The sequence below is a fragment of the Colletes gigas genome, unplaced genomic scaffold (assembly GCF_013123115.1).
Source record: "Colletes gigas isolate AHSC1104 unplaced genomic scaffold, ASM1312311v1 Colletes_gigas_Sc00019, whole genome shotgun sequence".
NCBI lineage: Eukaryota > Metazoa > Arthropoda > Insecta > Hymenoptera > Colletidae > Colletes > Colletes gigas.
The window spans coordinates 3261115-3285076 of NW_025106648.1; the positions used below are offsets into that span (position 1 = coordinate 3261115).

Sequence of the window (23962 nt, forward strand, 5' to 3'; positions counted from 1 at the left end):
TTGATTAATTCAAGTTACTAACTGTTCTTTTATTGCAATATATTACTTCCATCGACTGATAATTTATTGATAGATGTATTACTTCTCATAAAAATATTTATAAAATTTTATAAAATTCTTCTGCTCTTACATAAACGTAATTTTATATTGTTTAACCTTTTTATATACTCGAATAATTAAACTAAAAAATTAGAAATTTATAATTATTTTTAATGCAAATCGTATGTATATTTATAACGATAGTATGTTACTATGTAAAATTGAATTATTTTATGTGGTATTGATCTCAATCAAATATTGAAACAATGACAAGAGATAATCGTGTATTCACAAATTAACGGAATGTGCAGAATTATTCGATCATAAATTAAAAATTAATCAGAAAACATTAAATAATTTCTCGGATAGAATATTTACTTTATATCAGTTATTATTAATACACAAACGGTATTGAATGACATTTAATTAGTTTGGATAAACACTGAGATATTTAATATATTATAAATTATAGCACTTGTAAAAAAACACAATAGATACTTTATTGAAAAAAAATTCTAAGGTCGTTCTTATATTTCAAAATTTAATAAAGATTTTGTTGATTAATTTATGCTATCGTATTCAACTTCAAGAATGTTTCAGTAAAATGCATAATATGTGAAAATGATTTTATAACGTATATTGTAATAATGATTCTCCAATGACCAACACTTACAATATTTTATTCTTAGTACTAATTATGAATCTAGAGAGAAATTTAAAAATTGCTACTTTTGTATCTTATTTAAGGACGAAGTGACCACCATTGGTCAAACTTACAACATGTAGCAAAATTGTTTAAATTGTAAAATTGCAAATAACGCTACTGTTATCAGGAATACTATAAAATAATAACATTCCAATTGTTCACACTACAATTTGAATAAATATTAAGAACAACATACGATTCAAATGTCGCAATCAGATGTATACTAACAAATTGAAAAATTAAATTTCCTAACAATCATCACTGTTTCAGTGTATCAAATCTTTTAATTACTATTGGTAAAAATGTTTTATATTTGTTATGCTTGAAAACATGTTGCAAATAATTGGTATTTATTTTTGAAAGAGTCTTTTTACATCTGTCAAAAAACGTTACAAATATTTTGATAGTAATACGACAATCATAAAAGAAACGTTGCAACTAAGAGTATTTGAAATGATCTTGAAGCAAATCATATTTTATATAATAAAATAATCTATAATCTATTATACGTTATCTAGTTTACGTTCAGACGAACTTTTACGCGAAGAATATTGTTTTTACCCAAAGAAGAAAATTCTGGTTCACTGTATAGTAAATCTTATAAATTTATTTCCTGTTTTATAATTCAGTAAATTATGCAAAATTAAAAAATAGTTAATTGTATAGAAATAGTGCACGAAAAGATATTTAAAACTAATGAATTGGAATATAAAAAATAATTTATCGAAGATAAACGACACGTGTATCAAACATTAAAAATATTTGTAAAAAGAAAAATGTTATTAAGCCAACCGCAGTCGGTAGGACTCGAACCTACGCTCCCAGAGGGAATCTGATTTCTAGTCAGACGCCTTAACCACTCGGCCACGACTGCTACGGTTGCTTCTCGCTGCATTTACGTAAAATGGAAAAGATTTTGTAAAATGTAAATCTAATACAAAGAAAAATTACAAAATTACAAAGCTATAAAGTCAAAATGAATTGTCATGACTCCTCCTTGATTTTACAGACAACTAGAACCCTTTTCCCATTATTAAAACGTTATTTCTACACGAAACTAAGTAGAAACATAATAACGTTAGCAGTTCATAAGTTCTATATGATTGGGGACGTCTATGACCTAACAGAAAAGATGTAATCGACGTAGAAAACATGAAAAATGTGCAAAAATAATGGACGAATTGTGATATCGAAGATAGAGTTGTCGTCGGATTGAGAGTTTGAAAATAAAATTTACTCAACAAGGGTGTTGTTTCAAGAATGATGTATCTGACTTGTAAGAGAACTGGGAATGTCGATAAGGTAGAGCATGATTATTAAGCGTAATTGTTGATGCAAAGTTATCACTTAAACGACTGTACGCAATGCCATATAAACCGAAAATACGTGTCTTAACAATTCGTAAATATCATCACACATGTTGTATGATAATTAGTGTGTTTAAAGTATGTTTATAATTCTCCTCGATCGTTAGCAGGCGTCGAATAAACTTTTCAAATGAAATTTCAAATAAATTAGAGATAAATGAATAAACTTGGGTTTGTTTGGTTTTGAAGCAGTCTGTGCCATAAAAACTTTGTTATTTAACATGTAATACAAATGTATCCATACTATTCTGATAAACGAAGAAAAAGGGGTGGAAACTTTGTATTGACAAATCGACTCCGTTTCCTTCGCAGTAAATCTCCGCTAAAATAATTGATTTTAGAAATCAAAAAGGATTTGATACAGGAATCCGTCCTCCCCCACCTTCAGTTTGCGACAAGCGTGCAGACCATATTCCATATTCCAGGGTCACTGGTCAAACACGGAAATATCATTCCACAAACTTTTTGATGAATAAGAAATTAAAACTTTAACGAATCCTTGGACCGAATTTGTGATTTCAGTGGTGCAACTCGCGTAATAAGGTTTCCACCCCTTTTACGTCGTGGCCTCTCTTTTCTTCCGACGCAAACGAGGGAGGAGCCCGCTGAATTTAAATAATTTAATACGTCCCTGACGAACTTTTAATTCGTTTCGCTTGATTTTTCTCGCGTTTTCCTTCGCAGTTGCGAAATTACAACGCGCTTTAAATATCCTTCGGGGAAACGTTATTCAACCAAAAAAGAAAACTAACTTCCTGGGATACTGCTTTCCGTCGTTTCGTCGTTTCCGTGATACGATGCGACCGTATTTTCTTTTACAATTTACCCGCAATCCCTTCGGAAATGCATTTGGGACGAACTTTAGGATGTGTTTCTTCCCATGGCGTTTTTCTTGTTTATCTTCGTACTTATTAAAGTGTGTGCTGTTGTAGGAAGTTGGAGGCGAGATAGCAGAAAGAAAGAAAAGGAAAGGAGAGGGGAGCGTTTCGTCGTAGGCTTGCTAGTGAGGAGTGTATACATATATGTATAAGAATAGAAATTCGATCGAGTACTTGTGAGAGAGCGTAGCCCTCTGCTGGCGAGTACGGGAGGTGTCTCCATATATACTCCCGGCCATAAGTCATTGGACACTTGCCAAACGTAGAACAAATGAAAATGAAATTAATACTTAATTATTCATTTCATTATAAAGGAAACCCAACTCATATTGTATGTCTTTTAACCAAAATGTTAGCGAACAATTCAAAATTTCCGGTTCACGACCGTATCAGCCTCGTTTCAAGACGACCCTTCAAATGAATGGCAGATTTTTATCAACAATTACTTTTTAGAATTTTGTCATCAATACCATTCCAACCTTTCTGTAATATTCTCCTTCCTCAATTATAAAAGCTAAATTTGCTTCCTCGTACAATTTTTCCTATTCGACATTTATTTTAACTTCATTTAGCTTTATAAAATTTATAATAAAGTTAAAATGACTAAATGTAAGAAAGTGAGATAATAAAGTCACCTCGAGAAATTGTATCTGTACCTTAATTTGCATTTTCCAAGGAGAACGGGCAAAATATCCAGTGACTTATGGACGCTAGTAAACATATAATTATTTTACAATATCTCATACAAGGATGCCTACAGTTGGAAATTTGTAGTTCATTAGAATTTATTGTTCAATTTATATCTTACTATTAGTGTTTACTAATATCGTATAACCTTTTTCAGGCTTTGTTATGCAAAGTCCCGTGATCTTTACTCGAATTATAATCAACGAAAGAATGATGAAGTAATAGGTATATTAAATTGTCTTTAGATATCAGTACGTCTAGGTTAGATGCTGAGACATAGTTGGTCGAGTACTTGTGAGAGAACGTAGCCCTCTGTTGACGAGTACGCGAAGTATCGTCACAAAAGCATGCACAGTCGATGTTCTACGTATAATTCGAACGAGAATTGCATCGCGCGACCGCTATAAAATTGCGAATAAAACTGCGATGGCAGATCCGTGAAAGAACCTTTTTTAGGAGATGAGGTCTGTGCTGGTTGGGGGTCGAGGCCAGTTATAAACCTCCGTGAAAACGCGAACGCAAATTCCCCGGGTGGAAATAAAAGTAAATTAAAGCTCACGCGGTCAGTTGTTTAAAACGTAACAGCCAATTACTGACCTAACGCCCCTACCAACCTCGTCGATCGCGCCATAGATTGCACCTAATTTCCGCTTCTCCCTTGATTTTCTTCGAGGTTTTCCTCTCCTTACTTAATGGGTGTTAATTTTGTTCCGTTTCAGACGTTTTTAAAGTTATTAATAGAGTTAGTAATTATTATTTATTAACAATTTACGTAGAATATATGTATATGTATGAAAATTCGCATTTTAATGTAGTCGTCGACGTAAATAGTTTCAATAAAACTTTGTACAATCAATGTTTGTAAATCTAGTGTTAATATTTCGTTGCGATTTGTATTACTCTTTCCAAGTTTGAATTACTTAATATGTTTGGTGACCATCTATCACAATATTGTGCTTTAACCAAAAAATGCGTAGAAGATACTAGTAAAAATATAAAAGCCAGAGTTTCCTCGAAGTCTCGACATCTAGTACCACGTCTTAGCAAGAGAAATAACATTGGGATTAGGTTTGCCTGTACTTTATTCCCGCATTTTCCTCGCACGTTTTACTCGACGTTACAGATTTTACATTGCTTCTCTCGCGTATGGAAAGATCCGTCCCGTTTAACGAATAAAAAAAAAAACAAAGAAAGAAAAAACATAATCCAGCATTTAAAAGTTTTTACGATTCGTTTCGTTGCCTTCGGATTTATCTCCACCGAGGCATGCAGAAAGAGTACGATCATATTTGTCTTTTCACTCGACGTGGCCGACCTACCGACGCACGATGTTAAATCTTGATTGTCGACAAGAAAGATTCCCATTCTCTTTCTTTTGCATGCCACCGCTCCGCTCTCTCGCCCTTTTATTTTTCGTTCCCGTCGCCATCGCCTGTCCTTTCGTAAGAGGATCATTCTCGCGTAGTTTTTATCTCCCATTTCGTTCCCGTCTCTTACGCTCCTTTTAAACCAGCCAATTCGCCTCTCGAACGAGAAAGTGGTCTGGGACGAAATGCAGGAAGAGCGTGGAATTATCCGCTTTCTAGCGGATAGCCAGTTATCCAGGGTACGATTACGCTCGAGTTATGTCCGGATGTCCTGCCGACGTCGAGCCCGGCTATCGTCTCTTTTTGCCAGTCGCGAGTGAGGAAATTGTTTCGCTCACGGGTACTCCTGAGTACATCCAAGGACAGACGATAATCCGAAATTCCATTTTTCGTCCTGTCCCTTGATCGTTTCGTTGTCGCCCTGGATTATATCCGGCCAAAGTAGAAACACTTCGTATCTAGTCAGTTTAGACTTGCTAGAACAGCTCGCGCTATTAGACGCTCTACAAAAAACTAGCTACTTTAACGCAATTTTATTCTAATCGTAATCGTAATCTCCTATTGTATTGTAATTATAATAGAAATCGGTAATTTTATTCGAATTATAATCACAGGAGAACATTGTTTTCCGTGACTTTTTATTATCGAGAAAAACAACTTTCAAGTACTGTCACATACGCTCTTAGTTGACTCGTAAATCTAGATTTAACGAATTTCAGGATAGATTGTACGATCAGAGTAGTTCTGTTTAATACTTTTTAATGTATTTCTAAATGTAAACACAGCCTGAGAGAGTTAACAGCAATTATATTTCTCCTATCTGAGAATTTGAAATAGCATAATTTCTTAGTCAATATGGTATTCGCTTACTGTCGATTAATTTGATAGATTTGAAAAATCGTTTTCTTTTTTAAACAGAAAGTCATGGAACAAAATATTATTCTATGTTTTTTATTTGTGTTTACATAAAGAAGGATTTCATTTTTGGAACAGAACACCTTGTATAAAGAAAGCACTATATTAGTACGTAGGTATAGTAAAAACCATTCCAATAATCATATAATTCGATACTATGTAAATTGATGGTTGATTCGATACGGATATGTGAAGTAGGAATGTATCGTATATGGTCAGACACATACTCTACTTTCTTGTGGCGTTTATTGTTGAGTCGAGCACAATGGTACACTTTTAATAAGAAATTAATTTTGCCAAAAGTTCATAAATATGTACACATATTTATTAGAACAAATATTTATTTTTAACCGTAAGCCTCTGAAACCACTATTCTGTCTGTATAAACGATATCCTGACTTTCAATATCTATCGCGAAAGAGATGAAAATTACAATGAATTCTAGCAAAGTTCAAATAAAAATAACTTTAATTAACAATTTAAAATTGTAATGTTCCTGTAATTTGCAAACCTTCCTTTTCTTTTTTTATAAACGTATAAAAATGTATAAAATTGTTACGCGTCGAATCAAGTAGCTTCTAATAGCCTGAGATCATTTTTTTTCAGGTTGAATCAGTATTGCAACAAAAGATCAGATTTGAAAAATCTTCTGATCGATTTGAATGACTTCAATATGGTGTATTTTCGAAAGATGTTGAACGATTGTTCTTGTTTGCTTTTAACGCATTGGCAGAAGTCCACTAATACTATCGCTATCGGTCCTCTTTCGCTCTTTTTAACTTATCGAAAATTCTCTTCTACCGACGCGCATTACGAAGATACTCGAGAGGATGAATGCTCGAGTCGCTGGCTCTCGATGTTGAAGTGGATGAAGGTCTGCGGTACATAAGCCTAGTCCATTAATCAGCTCGCAAACGGCATTTCGCAAGCTCAGAGCTTGCGACTCGAGCTTCCGGTATCGACTAGTCTACTTTTCTGGAATTTATGGAGGCCTGGCGAGGGATGATCTTCTTACGATAAGATAGCGTGTCTCCAAAACGTAGTCATTTTTCCAACGATCCCTCGTTATCGATATTCAACAAATATCGCGGAATTGCTCTGCCCGTTCGTTCGTCGATTACCGATGCTCCCGTTCGTCGCTACATTTAACTACTTGCAAGTAATGTTTAAATAACTCGACAGATAAACGCCTGGCAGGCCTGAGTTATCGTCTCCGTGATCGAACTAAACGAGTTTTGTAATTTACTCGTATGTGGAACATGTTCAGCATGTCTCGTTCGTGTACACGAGGGATAAGACGACCTACAGCAATTTTGGTATTACTCGTTTCACTTATGAAACGACTTTGAAGTATCATTTTTCTTTAATTAATAAAGATACTTTCTTAAATCACTGTACAGGCTAATTAGTTCTAAACTACCTGCTGTATTTTTTTTAAACAAAATCATGCGATTATTAATACGTTAATAGATAGACTTGTTATTTCCTATTAAAAAGTATTAAGCTTTGTATGTTGAAATATCAGTAGTTTAGAAAATATTTCAAATTTAACATTGTAAAGTGGTAATGGTACGGAGATTTGCTGCTCTGAAATAGTAAAAAAAGCCAAGATTCTGTTAAATACCTTTATTTGAGAAGGTAGAGACAAAATTTATTTAATTCTTTTATGTAAAATATAATTATCTGTAGATAGTGGCTTATAATCAACGAAAGAATGTTGATGAACTACAGTAGAACCTCGTTTATCCAAACATGTCGGGGGACAAGGCAGTCCAGATAAAACAATTTTTATAATTTTTAGTATTATTATTATTAAGGGTTAATTATTCTGACCTCATTGTTTTGTTAATTACTATGTTTTCAAATAAATGATGAACAATATGTAAAAATGAGCTACAAATTTATTAATTGTATTAAATTATGTTTCAGCTTGCACCAAATGTTAACTCTTACTAAATATGTATAACATGTATAAGAATACGCATTCGTATAACTGAGAACACACTCTCGAACGGCGTTCCAATAATAGATCTTAAGTCATGAGTCTGTATATCTGAGGTTCAACAGTAATTCGGTAATTCGTTCGTATAAATGGAGATGTAAATAAACGAGGTTCTGCTGTATATTAAATTGTCTACAGACGTCAAAGTAGATTACCTATAGGTCGATCAAGTATATGTGAGAGAGCGTAGCCCTCTACTGGCGAGCGCGGAAACTATCGTTGCATTGTATACGTACAGTATCGATTTCCTATCGTTTCCATCGCTAATTCTCACGCCAACTTTAACAAAGCAATAAAATTGTTGCAATAACATCGACGAAGCGTAGAGTTAAACAAATACACCGTACTTTTCTATTTCCTCGTCGGGGCGTTCCAATTCCACGCGTACAATAGCTCCGTCGGGCTACTAAAGCTGTCTTATCCCTTTTTTGTTTTCGAGTTACGCTAGTGGCGCGTGCTAATTTCAATTCTGTGAAAAATGAGCACAACGCGACGTCAAATTCATTTGCCGACGAGGCTCGGAGGAAGAGACGCGGGCCCGCGTCTTTTCCAGTACCGGTGTATTGCGCCGCGCAATAAGGAGGCGGCATTATTTCCAGAGCTCGCAACCGTTGGCGGTCTCATTCGTCGCACGTGCATAAGCTCGCAATTTGTTAGTCCCGCGGCGCAATTTTGTCCTTCCGTTGCACTTACTTCGGGGATAGCGGAGGCACGCTTCTTTTTTTTTTCTCCTCCCCCGCCGTTGGAACGATCTCGGTCGAGGCTTTGCGCCAGTTTACGCGGTTCTTTCAGCGGGGCACGCCGGTTATTTGAGCGCGGGCCAATACCGCGGATCCCCCGGAATTATACGAAGAAGGAAGTGTTTATCAGGCACGTAGACCGGTACAGACATTCACCGCCTAATCCACCAGCGAACACGGAGCACGGCAGAAATGGACAAGTTGCCATTGTTCCGAAAGCTCGAAACTCTACCACCCACCCCTCCTGCTGGATCCTCTTCTCTGTTCGGAGTCCTCGTCCTTCCGTCCCGCTCTTTCTACTAGATTTACCTAGAACCATTGTGCCACGTTCTTCGAGTGGGAGGACCAATAGACCGGGATATAGGGGCGGCAAGGCCGCGCGAGCCGCTCGACACGACCGGTACAAACGAGACCGCGAATCACACTGGTAGTCCCTGTTTCGTGGCTACTTCTGTGGAATACCGCCTCTTCGCTGCCTAATGACGGTCCCGATCTTCGTATTGTCCCGTCCGAGAGCCAGGATTCTTCGACTAAGTCTCCGAAATGGCATGCGATTCCGTCTTTCTAACTGGCTGACGTAGGAATCGCGGATACCAGATATGACCCTAAGTCGTCGAATTGTTCCGCGAGTGTTCATTATCAAGGAACAATAAATGGACGCGTATATAACCGTGTTTGGGATGGTATTTTCGAATAATCTGCTAGCGTTCGTTCCAGAACAGCGATATCGTTGTGTAAGTGTTTGGTACGCGGAACGAAAGTGAATATTTAGGGCTGGTTGAACGGTAATACGAGTTTCCATGATCGGGGAAGCAACTTGAGACGAAGCATTTAAATTTTAGAGGTCTTAAACTTAAATTCTGTGTTCATTTGATACATTTTTCACGTACACCTGTGGCTGTACAGACCAGAGTCAGGCATCGATCGATACTGCTGGTTTACAGGACGTAGTGACGTCATCCGTAGACTATCGAGCATAGAGAAAATAATTATAATCAACCGTAAAAATTATAAACGTATAATTGTTGGAATCTTGCGACTTTAATGTCGTGGTGACTCTTCGCGGTCGTGGTTAGCTCCCATCGAAACGTTCGTCTTACTCGAGTTTCTTCACACTTGTTGCGAAATACGAGTACTAGTCGCGTTGCAAGTTGCAAGTAACATGAATTTGATCGCGATTGTTTTTGAATTTAATTGAATTATCTGCATTAGCTCTGGTTCTTCGCTGTTTAAAATAGCTGTTCTTGATTATTAATTGTCAGTTACTTATGATTACTAAATTTTCAATCACATCCGTTAATCGATTGATTATTCCAATGAAATTAATCGATTGATGCCCGACTTTGGTCCGTACAGCTTCTTTCTGTTAAAAAAACAAAGGAATTTTTGTAATTTCATTTCCTACCATAGTAAGCCATATCTTATGGTCACTGTATCGCCTGTTGGTAATGTTGCGAGTGACACCGAAAGGATAATGGGGTTTTAGAGCCCCATAGAAATGGGCTGAAAAAAAAAGTGAGCGTAACGTCTATTTGTATATTTTGTCTGTAGTAGTATCTTACATCGTGCACAAAATTAGTATCTTGTTATCTGTCGTACTGGTGTTTATTTAGACGATGTCGACGACTTGTTCAATAGTCTATACAGGGTGTTCGGTCACCCCTGGGAAAAATTTGAATCGGAGATTCTAAAGGCCAAAATAAGACGAAAATCAAGAATAGTAATTTATTGATAGAAGCATTGTAAAAAAGTTATTAATGTTTAAAGTTCCGCCTGTACTGAATTTTTTTCTTGAAAATGCGCAGGATTTCGAGGGTATGTCTAATTTTAAAAAATGATTGTAATTGACCCCTGCAACCGAAAATAATTTTTCCAGAAACATTTGAAATTTTTTAATTTTTTCTCATCTTCTTGAATTTACTTCTCGAAAGTGGGTAGGATTTCGAGGGTATGTCTAATGATAAAAAATGATTGTAATTAGCCCCTGCAGCCGAAAATAATTTTTCCAGAACGATCAGAAATTTTATTTTTTCGCCAAAAAGTCAGTTCAGGGAAACATATCAATGTATGGTCAGACATTACGGTTTCGGTAATGAATTTTTTTCTCGATAATGCGCAGAATTTCGAGGGTAAGTCTAATGATAAAAAATGATTGTAATTGACCCCTGCAACCGAAAATAATTTTTCCAGAACGTTTTGAAATTTTTTAATTTCATTTTTAATAATTTTTTATACGAAGCCGCAGTCAAGAAATTGATATTCTTGATATTCGTCTTGTTTTGACCGAACAGTCTATATAAAGAAAAGATATATTTCTGATAGTTGGAATAAACGTCCACTCGTCTTAAATTCAAACAACCCGTGAGTGGACCATTCTTTCTTTCGCAACGCTAATTTATAAAATAAAAAAGTATACGTGAGTGATGCTTGTTATTCGTAAAATGAATCACGTGCCTTTATTCATTAAATCTCGTGCATCCATATTCAATCATGTGCAATACTAATTTTAATAACGATGTTGAGCCATTCGAGGCTTTGTAGAATCCCAGCTTGCTTCTTGATGATCCTGGTGCAGTGGTCAGCGTTTTGGCCAGCTTTTGAGCATCGAATCGCAACTCTAATTAATAAAAAAACGCGATAAGTCAAGATCGCAACGCTAATTAATAAAAAAACGCGATAAGTCAAGATCGCAACGCTAATTTATAATATAAAAATTCCAAACGCGACTTGTAACAATAAAAGCAACCGCGAATGGCGATTATTCGCAACACTACCCTGAAAAGTAAACGCGAAAAATAGTAATTCGCAACGCTAAGAGCAAACCGATCAGTTGATTCGCAACGCTATTCTTAAATAACAATAAAAGCAATCGCGTATGGAATTCGCAACGCTAACCTAAAAAGGAAACACGAAAAATAGGAATTCGCAACTCTACAAGCTTAACACGATTATAGTATATTCGCAACTCTATCTTTAATGGAAATATATTTATGTTTCGCAACGCTAATGCAAATCGCGTTTTGCCCAAAAATGCTGGACCGTGGCGCTGGCGTCCATCGTTGATGCAGATACATATGCAATAAATAAACTAACTACTTCAAGCTACTTAAAACTATAATACAATAGAGTGGCACATATGGGGATGAAGTTAGACGTTTTAAATATCGCAACACTACGGGGCAACAACGCTAGAAATCAACAATCGCAACGCTAATTTATAATAGAAAAATTCCAAACGCGACTTGTAACAATAAATGCAACCGCGAATTATAATTATTCGCAACACTACCCTGAAAAGTAAACGCGAAAAATAGTAATTCGCAACTCTAATTCGCAATCGCGTTTACTAAAAATTCGTAACGCTATTTTTAAAGCAAACTCCCGGTTCCTAAGTTTGCATAAAGACAATCACTAATCGTATTTATTCGCAGCATTAATATATCAACGCGATAAATATTTATTCGCAACTCTACGAGCAAACGCGAACATTGTATTATTCGCAATTCTAACTTGAATCAGGTTGTGATGGTACATGTAAGTTTACATGTACTGGCCATAAACTAACTACTTCTATTACTACAGTTAGGGTCGAATTTGGGCATTGAAAGTATCGCAACTCTAAATAAAAACTCGCACGATTAATCAATATCGCAACGCTAATTTATAATATGAAAATTGCAAACACGGTTGACATCCATTATATGTATAAAAGAGTAAAAAAGCAACGCGAATCGTGATTATTCGCAACACTACCCTGAAAAGCAAACGCGAAAAATAGTAATTCGCAACTCTACGAGCAACGCGTTTATCAATCAGTCGCAATGCTGTTTTTAAGCAAACATTCAGTACCTAGGTTTGCATGAAAACAATCGCGTATCGTGTCTAGTCGCAACGCTACCCTGAAAAGGCAACGCGAAAAATAAGCGTTCGCAACTCTACAAGCAAACGCGATTATTGCATATTCGCAACTCTATGTGTATCATAACCGCGAGTTGCCCTGATGGCTGGCATGTATGGTGCAATCATGTACGAAGTACATGCATACGTGAGCCAGCCAATAGAATATTAGGGAGGGATGGCTGGCATGTATGGTGCAATCATGTACAAAGTACATGCATACATACGTGAGCCAGCCAAGAAAACAAACTAACTATAACTACAGACGAGTTAAGTGACAAAGTAGTAACAAGAATGACTTTCCATCCTCATCCAAAGATGAAGTTGAAAAGTCATTTGTTGCAGCCCACTCTTGAGACAGTTTGTCAGGGCCCCTTCAGCTCATTAAGAGCCTTTTCTTTTTCGGCGGTCCTGCCGATGCCTGAAACTTACGTAAAACTGGGCTCGAGATTTTGTGCAATACGTAGTCTTCCAACAATATACGAATTGTTGGTCGAGCATACGTGGTGAATCTCGAGCGGGACGAGCGTTTCGTATGGGATATAACCATGACCGCGAGCGCGAGAGAGCGACTTTAAGAGTCGCGCGATTCGAGGAATCGAAACTAAAGCCGAAACAAACAGCATACACCGTTTGAATCAGCAAGATTTCTACTCTCGAAATCGTAACTTCAGGAACAGAACTGCCACGCGAAAACGCGCTTACCCGAATGACTAATGTGACAGTCCTGCCCTGACCCTACCTACTTAGATTAAGCACACACACACATCAGAAAGTTACCTATCTACCTAATCCTATATTTAAAAAATTGCAAAACTCAATCAAGCAAACAACCACTCCACGGTTCTCATTCTCAATGTCCGGACGCGACCTAAACTAGAGAGGACTCCCCGGGGTTCCTCCGACACCCGGACATAACTGACTTCTTTCATACTTTAATTGTGGGCATACAAGTTTCTGGGGTGGACTGACAAAGGCTAGTGATCATTGCGTTTTTATATTATTTATGTAAAACACTTTAATATATCTAATATAGTCTTTACTAAAATATACTTTATGTATGATTATATAAAATTGAAAAGCTAATTCATCAAGTATTTTGTGATATTATTGTTGTATATGCAATATGAACAATTATCAAATGATAACTAGAAAACATTTAGAAGTTTAATATTATTATGATTGATAGGAATATAGTGTTAAAAAGTTCTCTCTGTAAATTGTAATAAACTTTTAAAACGACGCACTTCCCCAACCTAACCACAACACACACATGTGGACAGTACGTCGTGCACGATTCACTAACCAATGTCAGTCGCCAATATATCGTTGAATTGTTATAAATTAAGTCATCGTGCCCCGTTGCCTTCGCTCATGCAAATATCACCTGGGCATGTGCATGAACTTAGACAATGAACACGGAAAAATTAATCTGAAAATCCTGACTAAAAAAGTGATTAATAAACTAAACGGTATTTCTCATTTAATTCTTAATTGAAATGACTCGATTTGTTATATATAATATATCAATAATAAAATACGTTAATATTGAAAAATGTTATTCTCAAAGAAAATCATTCTAATTGAAATTTAATTATTTAATAGGAAAAACTTCGATCAAGATTCTATAATAAAATATATTGAATTATTAATTCAAGTTAACTATCATCAGTAGATTCTGTCGTCAAAGTAAATTTTTTAGGAAGATAAAAATGATATACAATGCTTGTTACCATGACTCGAGAATCTACCAGTCGCGAAATGTTTTCTTGTGCGTGTAATCCATCATACTTTATAATAATAACGAAAACAATCAATATTCAATAATATATATTTCATATATAAGAATTTATTATATTATAAGAATCATCATTTTATGATGAAGATAATCATGAGCGAAGAAATTTAATATTTAATTCATATAATTTCCATGACGAAAAAAGTCGTCCTGCCCATTGGAATTGTCTTATTTTCATTAACCAGTCAACAGATTGAAAATATTCATTTGATGTATATTTAATATATTTAAAAAACGCGGCGCACAAGAGAACCCTAACCTGCACTAAATAAATATAACAATTGATGTTACTAGTCACGGGTATTGAAAATACCCGTGGTCACTTGACTCGTCAAAAATATCAAGTATACAACTCGTCATCCGTGTTGATTCGGATCTTTCATCCTACAACATGGTTGGGGGCCAGAGCAACACAAACAACATGCGACTCACCAATAATGAACTTCATGAGATGTACCTTTGGGATGCTGCTACCTAGTGGAAGTCATCGAGGAAGTCATCAGTCATCAGTCAGCCTGGTCCTGCTGGTCTTTAGGATCAGGTCCAGGAACTGTAAGAAGAATGCAAGAAAACAATTAGAATTTATTGTTAAAATTATAGAGATTTTTAATTAAAAATTTCAAAGTATAAATTTATACTTACGTTGTTCGCTCGTGGTCCACTGCCCGATACCCCCCTGGTACAGCTGCTGCTTTTCAGAATCACGTTCAGAGACTGTAAGAAAACTGTAAGAAAACAATTAGAATCTATTGTTAAAACTACAGAGATTTTTAGTTAAAAATTTCAAAGTATAAATTTATATTTACATTGTTTGCTCGTGGTGCACCGCCCAATACTCCTCTTCAGTGATGCACTGACTCTAACCACGTAACGGAGAATTTTGATTTCAAATTAAAAAGATAATCAAGTTTATTAGATATTAAATTAGATTACCACGACCGAAGATTCATATCGGCGAACAAATGATTCGATTCTTGCGATTCATAAAACAAGAGGAGCATCGATGCTCTGAAAAGTAATTTAATATTGCGTAAGAAACACTGCTTCTATTCTCGCGTTTGCCTAACACCGTGAACAACAACGTACTTGGGGTCACTTTGCCCCGAGAAACAAACTTGTTGCTACGCACAATCACTGAATCTACTGAAAAAGCTGAAAAGAAAGGGACAGGAGACAAGAAATACAACAAGCACACGTGTGCTTTTCCTATCAGTTTTCTTTTTTCTTCTTCTTACTAGAGTTCGACAACATAAATACTGCTTTACTTAGTACTGCTGTCTACATAGTTTGTCATGTAAAAGGTTAATGCTGCAGAAGGTGAAATATTCTCAATCAGTGAGAATTTCAACGATAAAATATTATCTACGAAAATAATTACGTACGATTAATTATTCAATTTATAAATATTATATCACGAAGTTTCATAGTTAGAGTTGTAAGCATGATTATGTTTACTTTATCGAATGTTATAGTATCTCGTAATTTTTGTAAATATTCCGAAATTTCCAATAATCAAAGTTCGTTGGTTATTTATGCTTCAATAGCATATTCCAACTACGCAGCTGCCATGTTTTCTTAACACTTTGACTGTCACGTCATCTATACATATATGGGTTACAGGATTTACCATTAGGATACTAGAAAAATGAATTCTCAAGTCAAGACGTAGAGTAAAATAAATTTGGATAGAATTTATGAATTTTAACAACGTTACAAAATAAGTACTGAAACAAATTTTAGGTTATGTAGCTTACAATGGCCTAAAATCGAAATTTTACTTTTGCAGAATATTATACGGTTTTGATCTGGCAGTGAATGTGTTAAACTTGCATCGAAATATGAATGCAAATTCCAATTACGACAATTCACAAAGAAAGAAATATAAACAATCGATTAAATAAATAACACTCGGAAATATTCAATCGCGATTAGAATACAGTTAAATATAAATTATTCCAATTTATCGTTAATGTTTATCGACATCATTTCTATATACTTCGATATATATGCAAGTAGATAAAAAAGTTTGTTAACGATTTTCATATTTACTCTTAACAATGGCCGATTACAAAATTATGCACCATGCTTACAACGAATGATTTAATAAAGAAATAAAAATGTGGATGTTAATTTTTGGTATAATTGTTTAAACGTTACCAATATTCCCTCCAAAATTTGAGTTGCCTGCCATTTATTATGGTGTCGTTTACGCACCAATAACAGTTTCCATGGCGTCGAATTTCAATCAGAGACTACAATAGAAATAAAATACAAATTAAATGATAATTAAACAATAATTGATAACAATGAGGAAATACTAAGAGGTTAGAAATACGTACTTCGTTGGTCGCGACACGCCGACACTTATTATTTCTTGTATTTCGAAAAGGAATTTCTTGATTTCGAATTCCAATAAGAGACTGTAACAGAAACGAAATAAAGATTCATTAAAATACATAAACGATTATTATAATTAAGTAATGATTAAATCGAAACCGTATTGCAAAAGATCGTAATGAAAACGCGAGTAGTAATAATGAAAGTATCAACAGGTTAGTATTACGCACTTCGGTTGCGAAACGCCGATACGTCTTGGCACGTCTTGCTATGTTTATTTTTAGAATACGAATGATGGTCCTTCGCTGTGATCGGTAACGCTCGCGAATTAGGTGGCGTGGTGGGGGAAGGCCCGATGTCTCGCGAAGCTTGTATTACGAACCCGAAGGATGCCTAAGGTAGAAACCGCGAATACAAGAAAAAAGAACGAACACTTACTAAAACAACGTAAATACCTTGACTTTAGAATCATATTGATAGATGGCGATATAATGTACAAATTAAATATAACTCACACTTTTGTCGATTTCTAGTAACAGATGACAAGATTCTTGAATTTGTTAACATTATTCACTTCGATTATGCATGCAAATTATTCACAACTTTAACTAGTCAAAGAATCGCGAATAATTCGTACTTGTCAACTTGTATGCATTTACACACAACTGGTCTGATTGCCTATCACACTAATTCAGTGAGTTTCTCAACTGACCGCCATCTATGAGAAGAGGACGCTAAAATCACCTCTCAATTTTTAGGTTAGTATGACAGTTTTGGGCCACGAAAGTTTATAAGGTGTAAGGTCTACTCGTATACCATGTCTGTGCTTTAAGTATGTAGCCATTGGAATTAGAAATAATAATATTAATTTTTGTGCACTTGTGGAATCGTCCGTCTAATTATTCAATTAATATTAGACGACATTCGTTCGTGATGTTCTCCAACGATTCTCGACGATTCATTACCTGATTCGTTCAAAGTATGTATTTTCTGACGTACAGCGCTCGCTGGTCGTACCATTCAAACTCCAAGGGGGACGGGGGTGGATCAATTTATATGATACGCCTCAAGGAAGACAGTGATGATTAAATTACACTGCATTGAAGTTCAACGAGTTACAGAAATTCGATTATAACTTTCGTGCTAACAGTTCGCAATTGGAACAACGAAAATGACAAGAGTATGGATTATTCTTGGTTTATTATTGAACTTAATAATGTTTCATTGGAAGCCATTATTGCTTTTTGGTAAATAGAAAATTAAGAATGTAATGCTTTTCATTTCAATGCTTTAAATGAGTTGTTCATATTATTTATCAATAAGCACAGCAATAACTAGCATAATGGGAATTATTACTAAATCGACACTGCACTAAATCGATAAATTGTTTCTGAGCATTATATACAGGGTGTTCGGCCACCCCTGGGAAAAATTTTAATAGGAGATTCTAGAGGCCAAAATAGGACGAAAATAAAGAATATCAATTTCTTGATTGAGGCTTCGTTAAAAAGTTAAAAAATTAAATTAAAAAATTTCAAATCATTCTGAAAAAATTATTTTTGGTTGCGGGGGTCAATTATAAGCATTTTTGGTGAATAGACATATCACCGAAATCCTACGCACTTTCGAGAAAAAAATTCTTTACCGAAAATATAATGTCTGGCCATGAATGATGATTCCCCTGAAATTCGGCGAAAAATAAAGTTTTTCAAATTGTTCTAAAAAAATTATTTGCGGCTGCAGGGATCGATTACAATTATTTTTGGTGAATAGACATACCCCCCAAATCCTACGCACTTTCGAGAAAAAAATTCAAGTAGGTGCTGAAATTTTTCGATGAAATTAAAAAATTTCAAATGGTTCTGGAAAAATTATTTTCGGTTGCAGGGGTCAATTACAATCATTTTTTATCATTAGACATACCCTCGAAATCCTGCGCATTTTCAAGAAAAAAATTCAGTACGGGCGGAAATTTAAGCGTTAATAATTTTTTAACGAAGCTTCCATCAACAAATTAGTATTCTTGATTTTCGTCTTATTTTGACCTCTGGAATTTCCCATTAAAAATTTATCTAGGGGTGGTCCTGTATACTATAAGTTTCTAATATTAGCTAATGTGGAGGTGTGAGTAGCATCGTAATTGTATTTCAAAACTCTGGCAGATTGTTTATCACGTTAGAATTATCAGTCACTATAGAATTGAAAACGTGCTATGTTCTTTCGGTATTGTGAGTCACTAAAAATTTAACGTGTACCATTTGCAATTTATCGTGAGCCACTTAAAGTTTACTGTAGGTTCCTAGAATCTTATCGTGGGTCATCGATCACTTATCGTGGGCCATTTTAAACTTATAGATTACTTGCAATTGATCGTAAGCCATTTGCACTTTACCATGAGTTTTACACGTATCTTATCGTAGTTCAGTCAAAACTTATAGTGGATCACTGGATACTTATCGTGGATCATAATTTGCAGTTTACTGTGAGTCGTTTGAAACTTATTGTACTTCGTTCGAAACTTATCTTGTGTCGATAGATTTTTCATGCGAATTAAGTATCTGCAGTCTCGGAATATAGAATTTGTTGTCAAGGAATTATTCATAAAAAAAGCTTCGAAGTCAAGTTCACAGGCTTTGTCCGTTACAATAGTAAATTTATACGCGTTTCACAGCTTCAATAAACACATTACAGTTTCACAAAGTGATATTAAGCACGAATACTTGCATTTTGTTACTGTGTTGACACCGAGTCCAATAAACTGCTGGTAAACACGAATATTTTTATTCTCTGTGTAATGTAAACGCGACGAATTGACGCGATTCCCAAAGGCTTCGTCGTTCGAGCAAGGAGCACCAGAAGTTTACTAATGGACTAATGAGAAACGTCAAGTAAACGAGGTTCTGCCGACGACGTACTTACTCGTATTCTTAACATCAACTATCGAACATGCAAAGTTTTGTTGATGTTAAGAAACGTTCAATTGGCTGTGTAAACAGCGTGTATGGAATGTACTACAAACAGCTCGAACGTTTATGAATCTTAAATGAAATTGGGATTGAGATAGTGGAAAATATTAGACGTATTTTTTATGTATCACGGCAATAAAAATTGGGGTGTATTCAAATATTCAAAAGGAATATCTGACTATTCTAGACTGAATGGTCTACTCTGACTAAGAAGTCGTTAATGGTGTCAATATGGGAATCGTTGTTTGTAACTATATCGAGAATTGGAATCAATATTGTAGCAGTTTTCAAACTTTGTTAGGTTTGCCTTGATTCAATTAATTACGACAGGGAATTCTGTAGATAAAGCCGGAAAAACAATGTGAGATGGTGGAACTTCGGTACCGCGAAAAGAAACTTCCATCGTGAGAATAATTGATCTTGCCGGACGTGGAAGACGAATGACCGTCGAGGCCGAGGCAGACTACTGAGAGACTGAAAAAAAAAACGCTGACAAAAGAGTGGAATTCTTCGATGAAATTCAATTAGCTCGGCGATTAAAGTATACGTGATCAAAATGAGAAGAAAATTGGAAGGTGTACGTATACGTCTTCCTTAATCAGTGACCAGATCACGAAACAAGATTAACCCGTGGATAATAGTGTGAGACGAAATAAATCGTAAACAATTTTTATTTAATATTCTCGAGTCTCTTTTCTTCTGTAAACTATCCTTTATTATTACACGTGTAAATTACTTTTTGTACACATTGGGCACTTGAAAAGGATAGTCCAGTTATTAGATATAATTTTTTTCTATATTGTAAACAATTTTGTAACTGAAAAGAAAATGTGCTTTTGTACTTACGAGCTCGTGTCAATGCAGTTTTTTATTTTCAAATAATTTTGAGCAGTGCTTATCGAAATTGTTGAGATTCGAGATAAATGTAGGATTTTTTAGAAATGGAATTTCTAAGCAATGTTATTGCAACAAAAATAAGCTTAGTATGAATTATACATGCTATTTCAGGTTTAATTAAAGTTTAGTAGTCATTGGAATCTAAAATATAAATATCCAATATTTCAAGGATGTAATGAAAACGTTTATTCGTTCCAAGTATTTTCAATAAACAAATGAGATTGGAATAAAATCCTACAGATATATGATATCACACACAAAAGTTCAAATTTAAGTTCAAATTGTAAAAGCAACTTATTTTGTATATACTATACAAAACCTGGAATAATAATTATTTATTGATAGTATTTGTGTTGTTCAATTGTCACTAATAGAGCTAACGTTATTAATAAAAAAAATTGTGAAAACTTAATTTATTTTAAATAAAATCAAAGTAAATTGTTCGTATTAAATATAATTCCGTCTTAAATTGTTTAAATCACTCCACAGGCTTGTTTTTCATAGGATTCAACGGCAAAATAGGTAATAACGCGGAACGAAGCTAATCCACGAAGAATAATCGGTTTCAAATGGGAAGTGAAATTCCCCAGCGAGTCCAGATGTCGAAATTAACGAACTGCATCTTCCTAATTATATCTAGGACATATAATTAGGACGATGCAATTAAAGCAAGGAGGACCGTATTCGTTCGGACGAAGTGATCGATAGCTTCGCGTTGTTGGGCAACGTTGCGCACTAGACGGTCCCAATTAAGTATATCTTTATCGGGCAGAGCCACACCTACGCAGAAGCATGATACATCATCCCTCTTGTAGTAGCTCATAACACGAAGTTCCGAGGTCGAGAAAAGATTTATACCAGTTGGCCCCAGAGACGGAGAATCATCTCGCTCTCAAAGTTTTCCGTGAGGGAATCGATGACAGTGTTACGCAACGAACGGAATTATTTCACTTTTACCAATTCGTACGTGACTGATAGCACGTGGCATTGTCAAGACTTTCTGATCATTCGTACTTCAAGTATAGTGGTTTTGCAACTTCTCTCTTCTCTTATCATCAAACGTGAATATGTTGTATTTAGTTGTAACAAAAATAAAGTATAAACATGGTTTAATTCCAAGATATTGACTGCCAAACCAAATCCCTGAAATTGTGCACGAAATCGGAACTTTGCTTATAAAAAATTAGAAACTAGCACATAATTTCTCGTAGACCTTATTTTTATAAGATCGTTAAAATTTAAGAGTTCTATTTAGATTTAATTTCTTTGAGAATTAATTTTTGTAGCTCCTCAGTGGAAAGTGATGTGACTCATATGTGGGTGACGTGGCAGTCAACGTGTTAGAATGGGAAATTATCCTTGACCTTGTTTCTAAGTTATATCATAGTATGAATAATGTAGAGCAACTGCGCGTAATAAGGAACGCCTGGCTCTGGAAGTTTGTCAAATATAGGGAAACGGCTCTTTGTTTAATGAAACTTACGTTAAAACATAGCAGAATTCATAGCTAAATAGGGAAAAGCTGAAATATTATGAAATTATGGTAAACTCAGATTATAGCTAAGAATTGTCAAAGTAAAAGGATAGCTATAACTCAGAAACATTAATTTTCCCCATTTTTCTCCTCAAATGCTATTATTTCGTAAAAAAATTTCGATGTACCGATTTTAAAAATTCTACGACCAAACGAGATTCGAATGTTTCATCGTCCAAACGCGCGTATTGATTTTATAACTTGAAATATCATTTTTTGAAATTATAACGGCGGATTGTAATCTGGCGCGAGGTGATTGTTTTGTTCGATAATATGCAAATTTCGGTCGAAACGGCCAGGAGAAAATGGTAGATTTCTTTTTTACGAGCAATAATTCAGACAAGTTGAAAATGGCTATTTCTTCTAAACACTTTCTGCGTTTAGTAAGCTTTTGGCGGCCATGTTGTGAATCGTTGCACGATTCGGCGTGTAGCGGCTCTTTTGAATTGGCTGCCATGTCGAATCTACGTAGCGAAGATCAAACGAAGGGGGTTGCCTCGCCATTTTTAGTCTGTCTAGATGCATGCATTTCAGATTATACACTCGACTCCAGCGCTACCAGCAATCATTCCGTCAGAGGTGCTTCTGTGACTCGTCTCCGGTCACGATGGAGGACGTTTCTCGTAGGTCCCATACGGTTCGACAATGACGGATAAACGTGAGCACCGCTGAGGTAATCTAGACTCTATTGCCACTATCAGAACCGCCGATCAGGGTTGCTTGTTTCTCTTTGAACCAACCGGGTCAACCGGCTGCAGTGTCAACACGCCGGAAGTGCTCCCTATAACGGTCCCCTTCACGAGCCTCAGACTCTTCTCTACGTCATCCTCCTCTTACAATCTCCTTTCCTTCATCTTACCACGTCTATCAGTCCACTCGACCAATGAAGAGCTGTCACGTCGCGGCAACGGAGCCGTTTTGTTGGTATTCCTTCAACGGATCGCGCCATTCCACCAAACATGAATTTCCGGTAAACGCGTTAACGCTGATTGACCGTCGAAAAATAAAAAGATACTTTACCCGGTCTCCTGCCAATAATACTGTTCTTCTATTTTCAAACATGTGTTTATCTGAACGGAAAAGCTTAATAAAAGCACGTATAATATGAACCAAAGTGCAGATATTTAGTAGACTAAAGAAACTCAACACTCTTTTTCTTTCTTGCATCGTTACTCTTTGGTTTGGATCGTCCTCATTTGTTCATCATTGTCAAGCTTAAAACAACTGATGTGCACAGGAGACTATTTTCTAACAAATACTGAATACTTTCCCTTGGAGCAAATATAATACATGTTAAGTTGAACTTTACATCACCATCTAGACATAGTTTTACGATTACTTTTGAAGAGCCTTAAATGATTCACCAACTCCTGAAGTAAACAAATGTTTACTCTATGGACGAGATATTTGTGCAACGTACCAATCCTTATAGTTAAACATTGGCATGTCAATTCAAATTTTTCTAGGTCTACAGCTGATGTAGTATATCTCAACTTTTTTGTTTTAAACTTTTAACCCTCTGTAATTTGAATTTTATTTATTATACTTCTTTTTAAGTAAAATCTTTATAGTATTATATTTGTGTTAAAGATGAATTTAAAAAATGATAATAACAATGTTCTTCAGTTTATAAGTGATAAAATAAGTATACAATTTATTTTGTTCCTATTAGTAACAGTTTATTTTTAACCCTGTGTAATTTGAATATTGTTTATTGTACTTCTTTTTAAGTGTAATTTTTAAAGTATCATATTTGTGTTAAAGATGGATTTAAAAAATGGTAATAACCAGGCTTGTTCTTCAGTTAATAAATAATAAAATAAGTACACAAT

At 35.3% G+C, this 23962-nt stretch overlaps 1 non-coding gene across 1 annotated transcript; it reads right to left on the bottom strand.

The window, feature by feature from the left end:
• Positions 1-1537: 1537 nt before the first annotated feature.
• Positions 1538-1619, bottom strand: Trnas-aga. Its single transcript has one exon. It is a non-coding gene; the product is annotated as a tRNA-Ser (tRNA).
• Between the last annotated feature and the right edge of the window lie 22343 nt (positions 1620-23962).